Source organism: Helicoverpa zea, chromosome 16 (genome assembly GCF_022581195.2).
Source record: "Helicoverpa zea isolate HzStark_Cry1AcR chromosome 16, ilHelZeax1.1, whole genome shotgun sequence".
NCBI lineage: Eukaryota > Metazoa > Arthropoda > Insecta > Lepidoptera > Noctuidae > Helicoverpa > Helicoverpa zea.
The window spans coordinates 10,018,859-10,036,276 of record NC_061467.1 but is presented as its reverse complement, the minus strand read 5'-3'; the positions used below and the strand labels follow the sequence as shown (position 1 = coordinate 10,036,276).

Here is a 17,418-nt window from a genome sequence, read left to right as displayed (position 1 = left end):
TACAGTTTTTTTACATCAACAAATGTCTAAGTACTTATGCAAATTGTTTAAGTTTCATTAATGAGTACGATAAAAACTGCCGCAGGTATGAATGTGCAAAATTGCTTTAATTACATCAGACTTTTGTGTGTTCCCCTTTATTCAGTCTAAGCCTCATTGTGTGTGATACTATTGCTTGGTACATACAACTGAAAATAAAGTTCGTTAAAATCATGAGTTTCTTATAATGCATCTATTGTTCGATCTATTTGTTTGTTTTGCAATTCTATTTCATTTACACGTGCTCACCACAACATTATTAAGATTACAAAACTGATTGATGCAAGTGCCTGTCTGCTGATTGTAAATAAGGCAATCTTTCTTGAGAGTGCTTTATCTGTGTCTATGTATAACACAATATTATTATAAGAGAAACTAATTGACTGCAACTATGCATTTATCGTAAAAAGTTGCAGTTTGTATACAAATCGCTCCTTGAGGAACGCTTGCCGCTTGGATCTTACAAAGCCTTTTGACAAACTAAACGCTAAGCCAACAGTGAAAAAGGAGTTGACATTAGTCTTTGTATGTTCGGATAAAGCAAAAACAATGCTATTTTTTATATTTATGAACTTATCAATAAATCAAACTCGCACATCTGAATAATACAGTATTCTGTACAAAAGAATAGCTCTTGAAGAATCACTACTAACAAAAGCGGCCTTGGGTGTTTGTCATTGTCTACGATATATAAACATTATAAATAAATACACCAGAGACAGTAGACAATTCATAAAGGATTACACGTATAAAATATGTACAAATAAAAATATAAATGAATTTTTATTGCCAACCTAAGCTTGTATCTTTGTGAAGGCTGAAGACAATGAAATAACTAATGTTTTGTATTTTGAACTCAAAAATGGACGATGAATGGATTTTTTTATGAACGATGGTAGGACCTTCATTACAAAATGCTACTGTAACAGATGCTTAAATAACTCCTCCTTGCTTTTGTTCTCAATAATTTCTCCTACGTTCTTGTCTATAATTTCATTAAACATTCGATTACAGCTACGAACAATTAAGGATAATTCTTATTTAATTGCCAATTAGAAACTGATTAGGTTTCTCTCAACAATCGTTTTGCTATTGTGATCTGTGAGCAGGCTATCTCGTTGCACGCTGAGCTATTTTTTATGTAAATATCTGCAAGATGTTGAGGATTGATAGTATTCTAATTACGCGAAGGATCTTGAAATGAGGATGATTAAAGGTTAGGATTCAAGAAACTAATGATTTCCACGACTCATCTTAGTGACATTGTGGGCTTCCAATGACCAAAACTATCACTTTTGATTTCATAGACTAATATTTTTTTTATGAATTTATAAATTGAAAGAAGCCTTCAATTTACTTGACTGGCGAGGCTCAACAAGGTTAAGAATAAAAACTTACATTATGCAGCAATCCTAATTGGTGATATCTAACTTGTAATCCAAGAATTTTCCACAAAAAACTTACCTGTAACAAAAAACATATTTGATAAGTGAAGAGTTACATAATGGAAGATATACAATATAGGTAGTTAAGTTACGTAATAAAAGTAGATCAATTAACATGTTATTTAATAACCGATAAACCTAAACTTAATTTGAAGAACTATTAAAAAATAATTTGGGGTCACAAAACGTGAAAACACGGTGCTGGGTAGTTCACATTCATGTACATACTGTTACAATAAATATTAAAAATACAATTCTTTTTTTAATAAAAAAATTATCACCTTAGTTTAGATAATGTTTCTATTGATACCATAGGAAATGATAAACCACCTAAAATTGATTTCATTACCAATTAAAACAAAATGATGCAAACTCTAAACGGTATTTTAGAAGTCAATATAGAAATAGATAATCCGGATAAACCTGATTTCTAGCTATTAGTAAATCACAAAAAACTTTTTTATCAATATACAGTTTGTTACTAACAGAATATGTTACAAATGTTAATTTAATAAAGATGAGTATGAATAGGAATTAATATTAAAAGAGTATTAAGTTCACAAAATTCTCTAGATAAGAAAGATTCAGTAATTCAAGACTCTGCCAATGGTTTAGAAGTAAATCAATAAGTTACTTCTTCTATGTTGTAATACATTCTTAATAAGTAATTTAAACGTTAACCATATCTCACATAGCTGTATATGTAGGCCATAGTATTTCGCTATGCGAGCTCGACTTAACTCGTGACAAATCGATCGACTAAAAGCATGTTCAATCGATTGATTTTACGATCGTAGGCAGTCGCCAGATCGTCTCGACGCACTCGCTTCGGCAGTCGTGTTTCTAATACTCATTAGGTACCTGCTAACGGTTTTCCCGCGGTGTCACCCGTGTCCCGTTATGGGATAAAATATAGCCACAGGAAAGATTTTTTTGCTTTGAAGTTGTATTGATTTATTATTTAATAATAACATGTTGAATAACCCACAGATCTATTTTATCGTTATCTAGAATTTAAATAAAGCTTTCTTCTATACATATTCAGACCTATTATGAATTGACAAATATTACTCCGCTGCGATTTTTTTTATTTCTCTGCCTCCATCGATTTGGTGGATTACGTCAGAGAACTCAAGCATATAGTATACCAGACCAGCATACACCGTAGGTTTCACCTGCGTCCCTAGGCGCTACTTCGCGCACTCGGCTAAAACCCTACCCTCAGACAGATAGATAGAGACTTCCTCGATAAATGGGTCAGCTAAAACTGAAAACAAACTCTTCAGCCTTATTAGTAGGCCTACAATGTCAAAGAAATGAAAACCAATCGCTGCTGTGAATTAAGTTATCAGTTCCATCAATAAAGAAAGAAGTAAACAACACAATCTGTAATGCTACTATCGATTCAGAACCAAACAATTACGATTAAACAAATTAATTAAATTGTCTTCCTAATGCGGATCTATCTTACGACGGTTGAATTACTACGAAGGTTGGTAGCATTGAGTCTTTACTACTCTTAAGTCAAGATTCCACCGGTGTGTGGCATTGTAGCGACTCGCTCTTCTAGGAAACACTAAACAATGTCATGCAAATATGTCTTAAATGTCCGCAAAACTTAGCTACTAAACTTAGCTAGCAGTGAATTCGCAGCCGTAGCTACTCATTTTTTGTTCGTGACCAAAACAGCGCGAACAATTTTGGTGGGAACTCGCCATTGCGATTGTCGATACTTTTTTTTACAATACAAGCAAGTAGGTGAAGTATTACATGAACTCAATAATTTGCTAGTCATGCTCTTATATAACACTACAACCTACATATTTAGGATTGTTGTTATTTCATTATGTTTACAAATACTGTTTGAAGATGAAAGTGAAAATATGTTTCAAGTTAGTCAAGCATTTCAGCATTTTGGATATACACACTGCTCATTTCAATTTCACAAGTAATGGGTACCTACCTACCTACCAAATGGTAGGCATTATTACCACAATAATGTTTTTCAATCTATAGTTCTTGTAACAAAATATTCACTTGAATCATTTATAACGATCAGCCAGAACACCGACCCCGCCTTCAAGCAAAAACCTTCGTGGCTAATGCTAATCTTTCATATTATTATAGCAGCTACAAAATATTATGAATATCTTCAATGACGTCAGAAGAACAGAAATGTACAACGCTTTCTTTAGTTTTAGGCATATTATGGGTCAATTTATTATACTTTACACTATAATTATGTAAGTACCTAGAGCTAGATCGTATTATATTTAAACAGGTGGTTTAATAAGGCTAAGCACGCACTAATATTTTTTGTTGTGCGACACGACTTTAAAATGCTGTATAATCAAGCAACTATACATTTTCTCCGCGTCTCGTGGAAGTGACTGCCCATTATGGGATAAAAAATAGCCTATGTTACTAGGGAAGAGTGTAGCTTAACAACAGTGAGGGAATTTTTCAAATTGGCGGTTTCAGGGACAACAAACAAAAAATTATTTTTCTCTAGTTCGATAATCACACGAGTACGCTTAAGTCATAAGTAACATTTCTGTAATACATTAGCACGCGATTAAAAGTCTTAGTGCGCACCAGACCTAAAACCTTGACTTGTACGCGAGCATTAGTTAGTCATTGACCGACCATCGTCCATTAATCTAGATCTAGTTATGCAGATTTTCACTAAAAACTGCACTTTATGCATCGCAGTCAATAAGGGTAAGGACGTGTATGAATTGACGCTACATTTTTACTATTGCATCATTCTTAGTGACCTGTTGGTATACTTATTGCTAAATCTTCCATTTTTCATACTACCTAGTCTTACACTCTTCCCAAATCATGCGTATCTTCATTTGTTTTGCGAATTCCGATAGCGTGAAAATTTGCCCCCATGCCTTCTATTTTACAAGAAGCTCAAGTCAAGCAGTGGAATTAAAATAAATATGATTCTAATAACACTATTGTAAGTAGTAGGTAATACAGTTCAAACCTCTCCAAAATAAGGTCAAATATATCCTTAATTTTCTCTTAAGCAATCGCAACAAACCAGGAACACAAAACGAAAGGGACGGCCATGCAATGTTCTTAGAATATGAACAATTGACACTAAAACAACTAGATGATGCCCTGATAACGCTGAGAACAATAAAGCAGGAACTGACCTGGTGACGTAAGCAGGTAGTCTTAGCACCAGATTAAACTATAACTCCTTCAAAGAAAAACCAACTCTATCTCTTCTCTAAAAAGTTGTTAATACTCTGGTTGGTGTCGTCCCCACGGTACGTTGGACCTAGTAACTAGTACTATGGCTGGTTTGAAGTGGACGCATCCCGAGGATGTGTATAAGTGGAGTCGTCGTTATATGGGCACTTGAAACAATCGTTTTTATCTCAGGTCTTGATGTACCTTGTGAATGCGCTTTCGTCCTGTTTGATATTAGGTAGACCTTCATTTATTTTCTTATATCCATTGTTAATTCCAATATGTACAACTTCATTTACACCGAGGTCTTAAGGCTAGTTAAATTCTTTTACAAGTTAGAATTATCCAGAATGAAACATTCCTAGTTTGTGGTCTTTTTATAAAGTAAAGTCTATATTCTCTAGTGATTTCATACAAACTTCTCTTTGGAAATACAGACAACAACGTCCTACTTTTTGCAATTATATATGACTTAATTGAGTAATAATTCTCGTATTGACCAGGTTTATTAAATATGACAATATTATTTATCTTGAAATGGCTGTTAACTAGTATAATAGCAATAAAATTTGCGTCGAACATAATTTTGCATAGTACCCAGTATGCCTTGAATAAATGAAGGAAACTACACATTTTTCCCTAAGTCCAGAGGTCGTCAACCCTATTGTAGAAAAGATCAATGCAGATAACAGAAGAATAAAACCTTTCCGAATATAAATGACATACTTGTTGCTTTATGACCAAGAAGACCATAGTATACAGGGCATTAAAACAATGTAAACATACATAAGGAAGAAGTTAAGGAGTAGGTAAGTATAAATCGCTCAATTTATCATAAAACATTTAGGTACTTATATTCCGACAAACCTATAGCGACCGTCACCTAAATGGTAAAAGCCGAGATAAAAAACAATAAATTGATAAAATAGAAAAGAGCACCACAAATTTTTATCAAACCTTTTTAAGTCATAGACTCAATTCTAACTGTCAATCGTCCATGATAGATGAGAAAGATTTTTAATCTGTTTCACGAGTTGAAGGCAATGAAATTATAACAATTCCAATGTTGATGATATAAAAATGCAAACTTTGGTCTATGCGCCTGCGGTTACTGCCATTTGGCATGCAATTGTTAGACTGGTAAACGACCACAATACTTAGCACAATACTAGGCATGGTTTAGATCGAAATCAATGACTCATAGACTAAGGTAATTTTATTACTCTGGTATACCGTCTAAGATTTGACTAGTGACGTCGTTTCAACCGAAAGTCGTACACTGCTGACCATGGGTATATAAGTTGTCTGGTCTTATAAAAGACGTAGGCTAGTCATTATTCAGGAGCGGTCAGTAGTTCCCTCGGGACGCGCGGAACAGTTACATTTTATGCCTTAGGTACGTTTGAAAAAGTGCTAAAATTGGCACTACGTGTGACTAACGATGAAGGAAACTATTATGAGGAAAGCCACGGTAAACGGTCCGAAGTTAAAAGTCATTAGGTACGTCAAACTGGGTTTAACTGAAAAGTATAAAGGCCACAGAAAAAAGGTTTAGGCACAAATTACTAACGCAGTGATTCTACCTATAGGCTGATTTCATTTTTAAGGCCCTTTCCTTCTTCGTACTTATAAGGAAAGGCGTTTATTATATTTTTCACGACAAACACAAAGCCTACTTGTCTTATCCTTGGTCACAAGGTTTGGAAGCGATAAAATTTGCATACTGGAAATTACTTGATACAAGTTCATTGCATTCATTTGCAATGCCACGCTAAATACCTACCTACAGATCTAAAAATATCCAGATTTCAGAATTACCGCATTAGAAAAGACTGAAGGATAAATAGAAGTCTGTAATTACTTCAAAACGTAGGATATTTAAGATGTCACCTGTATCTCGTGTTTCATTGTTAAGAACTTTGGGCAATTTACATAAAACATGAGTTAAGGAGTAACAATGACTTGTGCGGGAAACGTTTAGACCATCATTATTGTTTTTATATGTGACGTCATTTGCAGTAATGATATGACTTGTAATAGGTAATTGAAGGAGGTTGTATGCACTGGTCTGAACTGGCACTGAAGATAAAATAATACCTGTAACCATATTTGAGATCAAAATAATGTAAGATTAAAGAACTATATAGTCAGTTAGTAGGAAAGGCACTGAGGCTTTTATACTTCTTTTTCGCCTATTGAGCTAAGAATTAGATTTCCTGTAGCCTGATAGGTACCACTTAAATATGCTTTATGGAATTGCCAAACCCAACCGCCACAAATGCAAAGGAGGCAAAACCATGGAGATGAATTGAACCTCCTTATGAAATAACCGAAAAAAGCCCCCCAAAAGAATTATTCAGCGCAAGAATCTATACGTTCATTGATGTTTATAGTTAGATTATTCGTAATCACTCAATGGTGAAGGTTTAAACATTTCTTTGATTGTTTTTTTCACACTGAAGCCGTGCCTGACAAGGTTACCGATTGGTTCTGCATTTAAATATACGATTTGGTGTCGAATTTCCTGCCTGCGTGGAGTTAAGGTAACATGAGAAATTCGTAAAAAATGCAAGGCTCCGTAGGCTTAAGTATGTATTTGTTGCCATTTTTATTTATTTTCCTTGTGATTTTACATCAATAAGCATGTTGATACGTTCTATTTATTTCTTTGTGTCACCAAAGTTTTGCTACCTATCTTTGATCATGTTGTTTCATTTCAAAAAAAAAACAACATTCGAATTGAAAACTTCGTCCTTTTTGGAGTGTCAGTTAAAAAGTGATCATGAGGTAATGAATCTATGGTAATTTTTCCCGCTCTTTTCCTCGTTCCATAGTTTGCCAATTCCTTTCCCTTTTACTGTAATGTAATGGTAAATAAAGCCATGAATGATGGTGTTACGATGTCTCAGTATGTCAGGTAGGCGTTAACGGATCGTGGTGTAATGCTAATTGTTGACGCACGACTAGGTTTCACTTTAGTTGCATTGTTTGTTACTGTTGCCGTCAAATTCTGCTTTCTGAAGTATTTGTAAGAACGTTCTGAAGGATTAGCAAGTGCCTTATTTATAAGGTTTTCTTTACATACACATTTTTTGAAGAAGAAAACTATATTTGTATGTTTGTTTGTACCGGTAAAGGTTCCGAAACTACTGAAATTCTTTCACTGTTGGGAAGCTATACCTACTATCCCCGGGTGAAACCGCGGAAAACAGCCAGTCGTTAATGATTCGATTTAAAATCACGCCTTCGAACTACAATTTCAACCGTAGGTAATTTGTTCATTAATATTTGCGAACAAATTAAATGTGGAACGTCAAAATAATTCATCAGAATTCCTAAGATCCATTGTCATTAGGCAAGTATGTGTTAATGGTCTTCTTCGAAGTTACGCACTTGTCCACACTTGATCAAATAAATGATTTGCCCTTTAAGTATTCCAATACCGAAGCTAATTTGCATTATAATGACACTTCCTATTAATTGTTATGATTTATTTAAGGCTAATTCTTATAATTTTGAATAAATTGGAGCTGTTTTCGTGTTCTTTTGTTTTTCAAAATGAGCGTCGCGTAAGTAAAACAGAAATAAATCTCGCAATAACTGCTTGGAAAATAAAGTAACTATAGCAACGCGATCATTGAAAATAATAGTTGTTCAAGCATAAAGTGACAATTTGTCCAATTTCATGAAAAATTACTCGCTTTACAGTAAACAATGACATTAACAAATGCGCGAATTTCGTGAGTTTCGTCGTTTGATAAATGTTCTTTTTCATTTGGGCCTAAAACGGAGGTTCATCTTCCTATTGTTAAGTTTGACAACCTCTAAGCTATTATTATGAAGATTTAGAACCATAGAGATTCTACAAATGTTTTCTTTTTCTAGTAGGTACATAGTTTGTGTAGCCTACGTAGGTTTTGTTTTCAGGTGTTGTAAGAAGATACGATGGTTGTACTATAGCTAGGTACCTAATTAGTAAGAAGAGATAACAATCCAATTTGAGGGTCTTTATGGCCTAAACTTGACCCCTATTGCGGTTCATGGATTCATGTTACCTCTATAGTAAACCAAGTACGCAGTACGAGGCATATTTTACATGATAATTAATTAGTAATATTTCATGCTGCATTTTTCAAAAGCATTTATTTTTATTTATCTATTAAAACCTCACGCAACGATATACTTAGCAAAGTGAAATTATAATTTAAAAATAGAACATGCATGGTCATTATGGAAATGTTAGTGTTGTTACCGTAACCTTCACTAGCAAAATAGATTCAAAATCAAGGACAAACAGTTATGACAAATTGATACGAAAAAACTGGCCATTTCACGGTTAGGTACCTACGTCACAGAATAGAAGAATGTGAACTTTGACAGGTGTCAAAGATGATTATAAAACGACATCATCCTGATTAAAAAAAAAGATATGAATATTTTTTCCCCACGCCAAAAGTGTTACTAAATAAAAGAAAAGCCCAAACCAATAATTATTTTCAGAAACAATACAAACTTAGCAAACAGCAGGTCTGTACCTAATGTAGATTAAAAATGAAAGATCATAAATCGTTCTTTTTTTTACATAATCATACAAAATAACTACCTAAGTGCTGATATAATTTGTAACAATGGCAGACTGTTACGCGAAGCATAACGAAATAGGTAAACAAACAATTGTATCCAAAATTAGATTCAAATGTGTATGAACCACAAGATTGATCGAATTCATGTCTGGTTGACTGATTCAGGGCCAAAATTGCGTTTCAACGTTTACTTAGGGTAACACAGTTTTTCGTGTTTTTTCCGATCGTAGCTAGAATACACAGTTACTGTTTTAATGAAACCGGTCTTGAAAACTTTCTTTCTTGAAAAAACCTAACTACAAAAAAAATACATTGTCATGTTTGACATAACATCTCTATGTGGCTATAAACTTTATGCTAGGTACCTATATCATTATCGAAAACGAAGAGTAGGTAAACATAACGAAATAAAAATAAACTACCGTTGCAATAATGTAAGGACTTATCTAGTTACTTGGAAATACACAATATAAATAGTTTTACGACAATGTTTCAGTTAGTTCAAGAGAACTATAACTAAAACCATTCTTGGAATAAAACAATACGGTGCTTATCATTGCGAAACGTTATTTTTTTATATTTAATGTGCAATATGAAAAAATGTGCAAAAAGTGCAATAGGTATGCTCGGCAGTAAAAATAATCTTGTAGGAAAAATAAAATCTACGTAAATCGTTTTTCATAAGACACCACTACGAGCCAGTTCAATTCATGCGAATTTCTTATTCATTAACTTTCACTAAGATATCCTTCACCCTTGGTAGACATAGGTTTGCGATGTCGAATCATTCAGCACTAATAGAGTTGGATTAGGATTTAAAATCGTAAGGTGCCAATTCGCCAGTTGAAGTAACAACTCCAACCTCTTCTTTCTTAAGGACAAATCTTAAAAAATATAATGATTCTTTCTCCAGTTACTGGTTGTGAAATCTTTACAGTATAACCAGTTTTAAGACTTGGACTTTCAAATCCGAACCGCGCACCCCTCGCTCACCCTCAGTCGTTTTATCATTTTCGAAATACGTAACTGTTAAAACCACTGTTGTTATCGTATCGAATCAGTTACTTTAACGATATTGGCCTCAAAAAAATGCAATATTTACGGATGTACTTGGATGAAAAGTCTTCGTTAAACTTGCTGGCCAAATTGCGACTAAATTCGTTAATTAAGTTACAAGTCTTTCCTTATTTCCTTTGAAAATGGCGTCGACCGTGATCAATACACGTTACACAAATGACAAGGTTATTATTGTAACAAACAGACAGACAATGTCCTATAAATCATTTCGGTTTCCTACTTTTACGAGTATTGTTAATTAATCAGAATTACACAACTGCAAGATCAGTTAATAGATACTAAGGTAGGTAAGTAGGTCCTGTTGAAATCATCCTTCAACGTTGGAAATCTTGTAACATGTCTGTGGGTCTAGAACGTTTTTTTCGTCTATGCTTTACTAAACGAAAACGGGTTTACTTATTAAAATAGATAAGTACAATTTATTAACTTTTTCTAAGTAATTGAATAAAAATAAAATACTTGGTGGCAATAACCCCAAAATGAGAAGTCAGATTTTTTAAGTATTAGGTACATACTTATAAGTTGGCATTATAAAACTAGAAGCAATTAAATATACTTAACATTTTTCATGTTAGAAACACTTATTTTCTTTCAGATAAAATGCCATGCAAATTAATCAAATTAGACATGAGCCGCTTAACAATAGCTGCGTGGAAAAAATAGTATCCCGCCATAATAAATATCGCATTTTATTTAGTTTTTCTCTTTACAATAGAGGACTTTTAATAAAGTTGCATAAAGTAAAGAATCTACGGAAATGAAATGGGAAAACGGTTGATTAAGTCGTAAAAGGGATATTATTACTCAATTTTTATATTTTAATTATGAACTTTATTGCCATTTCAAGTTTAATTAATCCTTTGTTCGAACTGGATAATGATTTATTTTCTAAAGAACAATTATACTGTAGTTCACCTTCGTTTTTAGTTGCAAAATGCTAAATAAATACATATTTTGCGTTTCTTGTACGTAAATTCTTATACAGTTAGGTACGAGTTAGCTATATGAGTCGTGGTTTAAATTGCAATAAATTTTAATTATTATCCGCATAAATCAATAAACCAGGAATAAGTGTTGATATAAAAATGCTTGGAACGAGGAAGCTTTTCTTAAGAATTAACTCCAGCTTTATTTTGAAAGAAATAAAAATAAAGGACTTATAAATACGTATATAAAAAAAATCGGACGCGAAATATTTGTGTCAAATTCTCAACTTGGTTTGTCAATTTATTAGATAATTATTTTATTACCAATGAATTATTGCCATAATAAAAATTGGTTTCTAGTAAATGGTGTATGATATTCATTTGTAAATCGGATTTACGAATAGAAAAAAGATATTTGACGTATACAAAGCAGTAATGTTAATTTTTCTTATCAAAAATCAATACTCAATTACTCAATATTTACTAAAAAGGTGCCTACCGTTACCGTATCATGATCTATGACGGTCCATAAGTCACAATGTAGCTTGTTATGGCAACACAACCTTGTGCCTAAAAAAACCGGTATTTTGCGATATTTCTACGGTTTAAGGTCAGCAGAAAACCGCATTTAAAACAATTAAAGACGCTTGTAGAACATGTTTGTGTTTACGACAAAAAATTATGTTGTTTGAAATAAAAATAAAATATTAGGTAAATAACATTTTTTCACTATGTAGGATCTTCTCAAAATAATTGCTTGCGGTCATGTGACTCAAAATATTTTGAACAAAATGATGGCAAAAACTCAAAAGGGCTCGTGACCAACTAAAACCAGTTGGTTGCAAAATTTTGAGACTGCCAGGGTTGAATGACCTTAATTTTGAAACTTGTTTTCAGATGTTTAAACTTTTTCGAAAAAATTATCTCTCAAGGTTCGCCATGGGTCAGGCGACAATAAAAGAATGGCGGATCGTTTGGTGAAAAACACTACCTGAGAAGCTTAAATACATATTTGCTGTTTTTGATATATGTTTTTTATTCAAATATGAATATTAAATTTTTAATCTTATAGGTACATATTCGTTACGAATAAAAAATGTAATGAACGTAAGTATTTTTGACAGATCTGTTTGAGGGAATACAATGCGTTGCACAAAAATAGGGTCACCAAATAGTAGTTGATTTTTATATTATGCAGTTCGGTAGACAGTCACATTGAATTATGTTAATTTCAATGATATTTCCCGATAACCCATATTAGTAGACGTGTATTTGTAAAAAAAAAACAGTAAACACAGGTGCGATTGTCACGCGAACGATGCATTTTTTATTGTTTTACAACGATAGAGTGCAGTGGCAATAAATATTTATTAAGCAATGTATTCGCACTCGTGATAATGCTAACATTATTTACTTTGCACGTGCTTTGTAACTGTTGTGTTAAGGAACTATTACAAAAACAATATGTTCTGTTAAAAAGCATTCCAAAATAAAAACATAATTGGTCTTACTATGAAAACGATAAACAGGCTTCGTCACGTGTGTATGTAAAAATTGTATTGAGAATTTCCCTTAAAGCCTTTCTCAAACGCGTGTTTAACTTTTTTATAGTAAGACCACATACTTGTCACACGTATTAATAGATTGACTCATATATTTCCAAATAGGTATGCAATTTAATTTAACCATAAGCATGTTTATTAAAAATCTCGACCCAAAACATAAAAAGAAACATTTCCAAAATACAAAAAGAAGAAATCTGCAATTCGAAATCTTCTGAACCGGTACAAGGTAAATCCCGAACGAAACCATCAAGAAAACGTGTTCTGAATCCAAAAACGTTTTGGATTTAAGGGCCATTTCAAAATACATATTGCGTCATCGAGAACACCAAAAATTTGGCTTTGCTCATCGCAGAAGCTCAAAAACTTTCGGAAATTCATTTTGAAACATGTCACACGTCCTATAATATGAGATACATACCTATTTAAAAAAAATCGATTTTTCATGTTAACATTGTAGGCAAGAAGGTTCGTTTCCCGAAAATGTATGTAATATTTTGATGTTTTAAGTAATTTTTATTACATTTCATCATGTATGCAAACGAATCAATTGAAATAAGAACTGCCAGTTTACCTTCAGCACAGATAAAGGAGAACGAAAACCGAAGTCCTTGCCCTTACTAAAAAATCTCTCTTTTCAAATTAAAACTCCAACTGGCCGTGATCACGTATCGATTGCCCAAGACCAGATTGTTAACATTCTAGTACTTAATACGTGACAAACCTGAATGAATCTATCAAGCCGCCATAATGATTTTCTATTGCAACGGCCCTACGGAATAATTACTTTACCATGTCTGTATAATTATTTCACCAATGATGGAAAATCACAGCGTGTTTTCGAAACCATATAGAACATAATGTGTAATTCTCGATGTTTCTAGAAGTTTAAAAATTACAGATAACCTAATACCCTCATAATGAAACCTAATCTATTTTAACCAATTCACAAAAAGAAGAGGGCTTACTGATATAAGTCCTTTCTTCTTTTATTCTTTATTTTAGACGGTATTTACTCAGAAATATAAATCATTTTCGCCAACTTATGATGTCCCTGAATTTCTATGATAGAAGCTACATAGTATGACTAAGCTTGAGACAATATATCATCGTGGCGCATCGTGCATACAAAGACCCATCAATGTCGGTAGTGACTGAGGAAATGTCCGTGATGTGACGTGAATGGAAAACTAAAATGGAACTACATTTAACAACACGAGATTGTTGATCAAAAAGAGAGTAACTAAAAATGATCCGTGATTGATAAAGGAAGGGCCTCCTACCTACCTGTCCAGGGCCCCGAAGATAGAGGCGTGGAGTTTTCCTTCTTTAACACAGATTACTGTAATAGTTACCTTTACTTCTTACCCAATACTAGGGGACCTCTTTTTGCCAAGGTGATATCAATACGCGATAATAAACATTTATGGTTATTTCGAGCTATCATAAAGACTGATCTTTCATGTGGGAAAGATAAAATTGTCTAAAGTGCCTGTGATTTTCACGTATCCTCTTCTGAGATGCCAAAACATGAAAATCAGACACTTTTAATCTGACCAAGATATACAGAAATAAATTTGACAGAAAAACATTGTGTTGTCAAGACCTTTCATTGCCTACATACAGGTGTAAATACCAATTGCTACTTCGGAGAAATAAAACGGTCAAAACGCAAACGCATAAATACTCGCGGATTCATTCGCGCCCCAGGGGAGTTTCCTCCCGAAGCTGGATAAAGTATAGCCTATGTCACCCAGGGATAGTCTAGCTTCCCACCAAAAAAGAGTATTTCAAATTGGGGGAGAATTTTTGGAGCCTTTATGCGGCTACAAACAAACCGACGAAAAAAAACGTCCTCTTTATAATATTATTTCAGATTTCGATTTCACGAGTGGACAGATACATTGCCTACAGATCTCTATCGACCACGGGTTCATAATCAGCTCGTCTTAAATCTTATCAGGAATGTTGCTATTGTCAAGTGTCTGAGGGACAAGTGGGTAACCTTCGGTTGTCAGATAATAATGACAGTCAGAGACGACTGTGCAATGGAGTAACTTTCCCGTTGCTAGGAATTTGTGTAACTAAATTATAATTATAGGCCATAAATTATGGTTAAAAATATATAAGGGACTAGCTTTCGCCCGCGGTTTCACCCGCGTCCCGTAGCCGGATCGTGACAAAAACTATCCTAAAACCTTCTCCCGGGTCTAAGTTACCTCCCCTCTAATTTTCAGCGGTCAAGCCGTTTTCATGATATGTCGTGACAACAGAAAGCGGGTTTCATTTTTATACATATAGATTTAATAAGGTTCTATCAAATGATCGCATCGATATTTGGGATCATGACCAACCAGATTAACAAAAAAAGTTCTAGAGAAAATAATCTGGGTATAACTAACTAATGCCCGATGAAAAAACCATTCATTTAGCTTACTTGTGTTTGACACAAGCCTCAAGAGATTTCAAGCGAAACGAATCGTTTCTCATGTATAGGAAAAAGATATGAAGACAATGTCCATTTCTTATTAATTTATTTATCCATTTAATTCAGGTATTAAGGCACATCAGTAAATAGGTACAATACTCTCTACTTTCATAATAGTTAATGTAGAAAAGCGTATATCCTAACTTAACAATACTACTTTGTCTGTACATGGCCTAAAGAATTCCTTTATAAGCTAGCAATCAAGGCTGTTACTACGCAAGAAATATTACCTACTAACGCCTAGATTGCGACAAGATGATAAAATGTATGACGTTAACAGACCCAATCGGTGCAATTGAAATAATTATGCATAAGAAAATAATTGATGATTAATAATATCTAGAAGATACTAAAAGAGCAAGTTAATAATTAAAGATAATTAAAATTGTTACATCACATACATTTGCATAATTGAACAGTTATAAAAACGTTGCTAACCTAAACAAATTATATTTGTTTACATTTTTTGAATATCAATAATGGCGTTCTTAAGTCCTATAACGGTTACACTTAATTCGTATTAAACCGTGAATGGCTGAATTAAAAACCGGTCAAATGGAAAAAACCACGTCACAAGTATATTTCCTATTTACAAGCAAAAAAAGGTTTTACATAACAATCTGGTAATCTATTTTTACACGTCTATAAAAATAGAACCAGTACGAAATAAAGTGAATAATTTAAGCCACAGTAAAATATCAAAATGTTTTATTATATAAACGAAAAAGTAATCAATTCTTGGAAGCACTACTTAATATTTTTAACCTTAGCATTTTTCTGCAATTACCATTTAACTAAAAAAATGTTGATTGCTGTATTTTAATTAAGTATTGCAAAATAAATATAAATTGATTGGTAAAATTGGTCGTTTTCTGAGTTTTCGGCTGCGTATACCGTACCATTCTGATAATAACATAAATGTTTGCAAGAAGTTTCACTTACAACCACTTATAAATCGTCGTCGATTAGCAGATTTCACTTTCCTACTAAAAATTATTTCTAATGAGATTGACTGTCCTGATCTCCTGCATAAACTATGCTTTAATGTTCCCCAGAGATCGGTTAGATTTAATCCGCCTATCTCCATTCCTTATTCCTCTTCTAACTATAGGCGAAACTCATACATGGTGCGAGCGAGTAAAGACTTTAAGGTTCTTTGTAAGGACTTCTTATTTGACCCATTTACCACTAAAACTTATACTGCGCGCACTCAGCTGAATGCGGACTTTTTCAAAAGTGCGGATTGTGCCAAGTGATATTTTGTTATAATCTTATTATTATTATTTTTTTATCGTGCTTGTTAATCATCCTAAGTTGTCTGTTACTTTTTCAGTTTCTACCCGTGAGAATCTATAATTGGCTTACTATATATATCATATAGAATTGTTATCCCTTTGTTACAGCTGTTCATTCTCCTTCTAGTAAATAAATAAATAAAAAAAACCTAATATGGAATTCTAACTAAGTATGTACCAGATCCAAAGTTTAATCTAAAATCATTATCGATTTAATAATTGAATTAAGAAATATATTTTGTGTAATTAATATAATTAATATTAAAATTTTGAAAAAAAAAATGTGTTATAAAGTAAAGTAATTATGTACTTACAAAATAAAAGACAATATTTTTTACGCACTACTTTTATTTGCAAGCAGGTGTAATAAGGTAAACTATTCAACGGAGACGTATAATGTTTTTGTATATAGTTTTAAAAATATTCCGACAAACGGCAGTACACACATAGTAATTTATAGTCTTAGGGTTTTTACTACCAAACAGTTCTTTGTGCTAAAAATAGAATCCGCGACCAAATTACGTCGCAATAGTTCGATGGACGAAATAGTTTCCGTGGTTTTGCGGCATTCCAACTTTAAAGGAGAATGCCAAGATTCCCTACAAGACTCGGCCAAAACCGACAAAGATGAATTATATGTCATAAAAAAGGAAAGAAATCATAGAATTTAATAGTATAATTCGTTTTTTATTAGAAGTACACCAAAAAAAGTTATAGTTCTTTAAAGTCGACCACTTACTTAATACTTCTGATTTTAAATAGTAAATGATTAATTAAATTAATGACTTGTCAAATC

General features: G+C 33.1%; 1 protein-coding gene across 1 annotated transcript in view; it reads right to left on the bottom strand.

Annotated features, from left to right (window-relative positions):
* LOC124637759 (putative inorganic phosphate cotransporter) overlaps positions 1-17,418 on the bottom strand; it is a 62,185-nt gene that overhangs the window by 31,199 nt on the left and 13,568 nt on the right. The window lies entirely within an intron of this gene.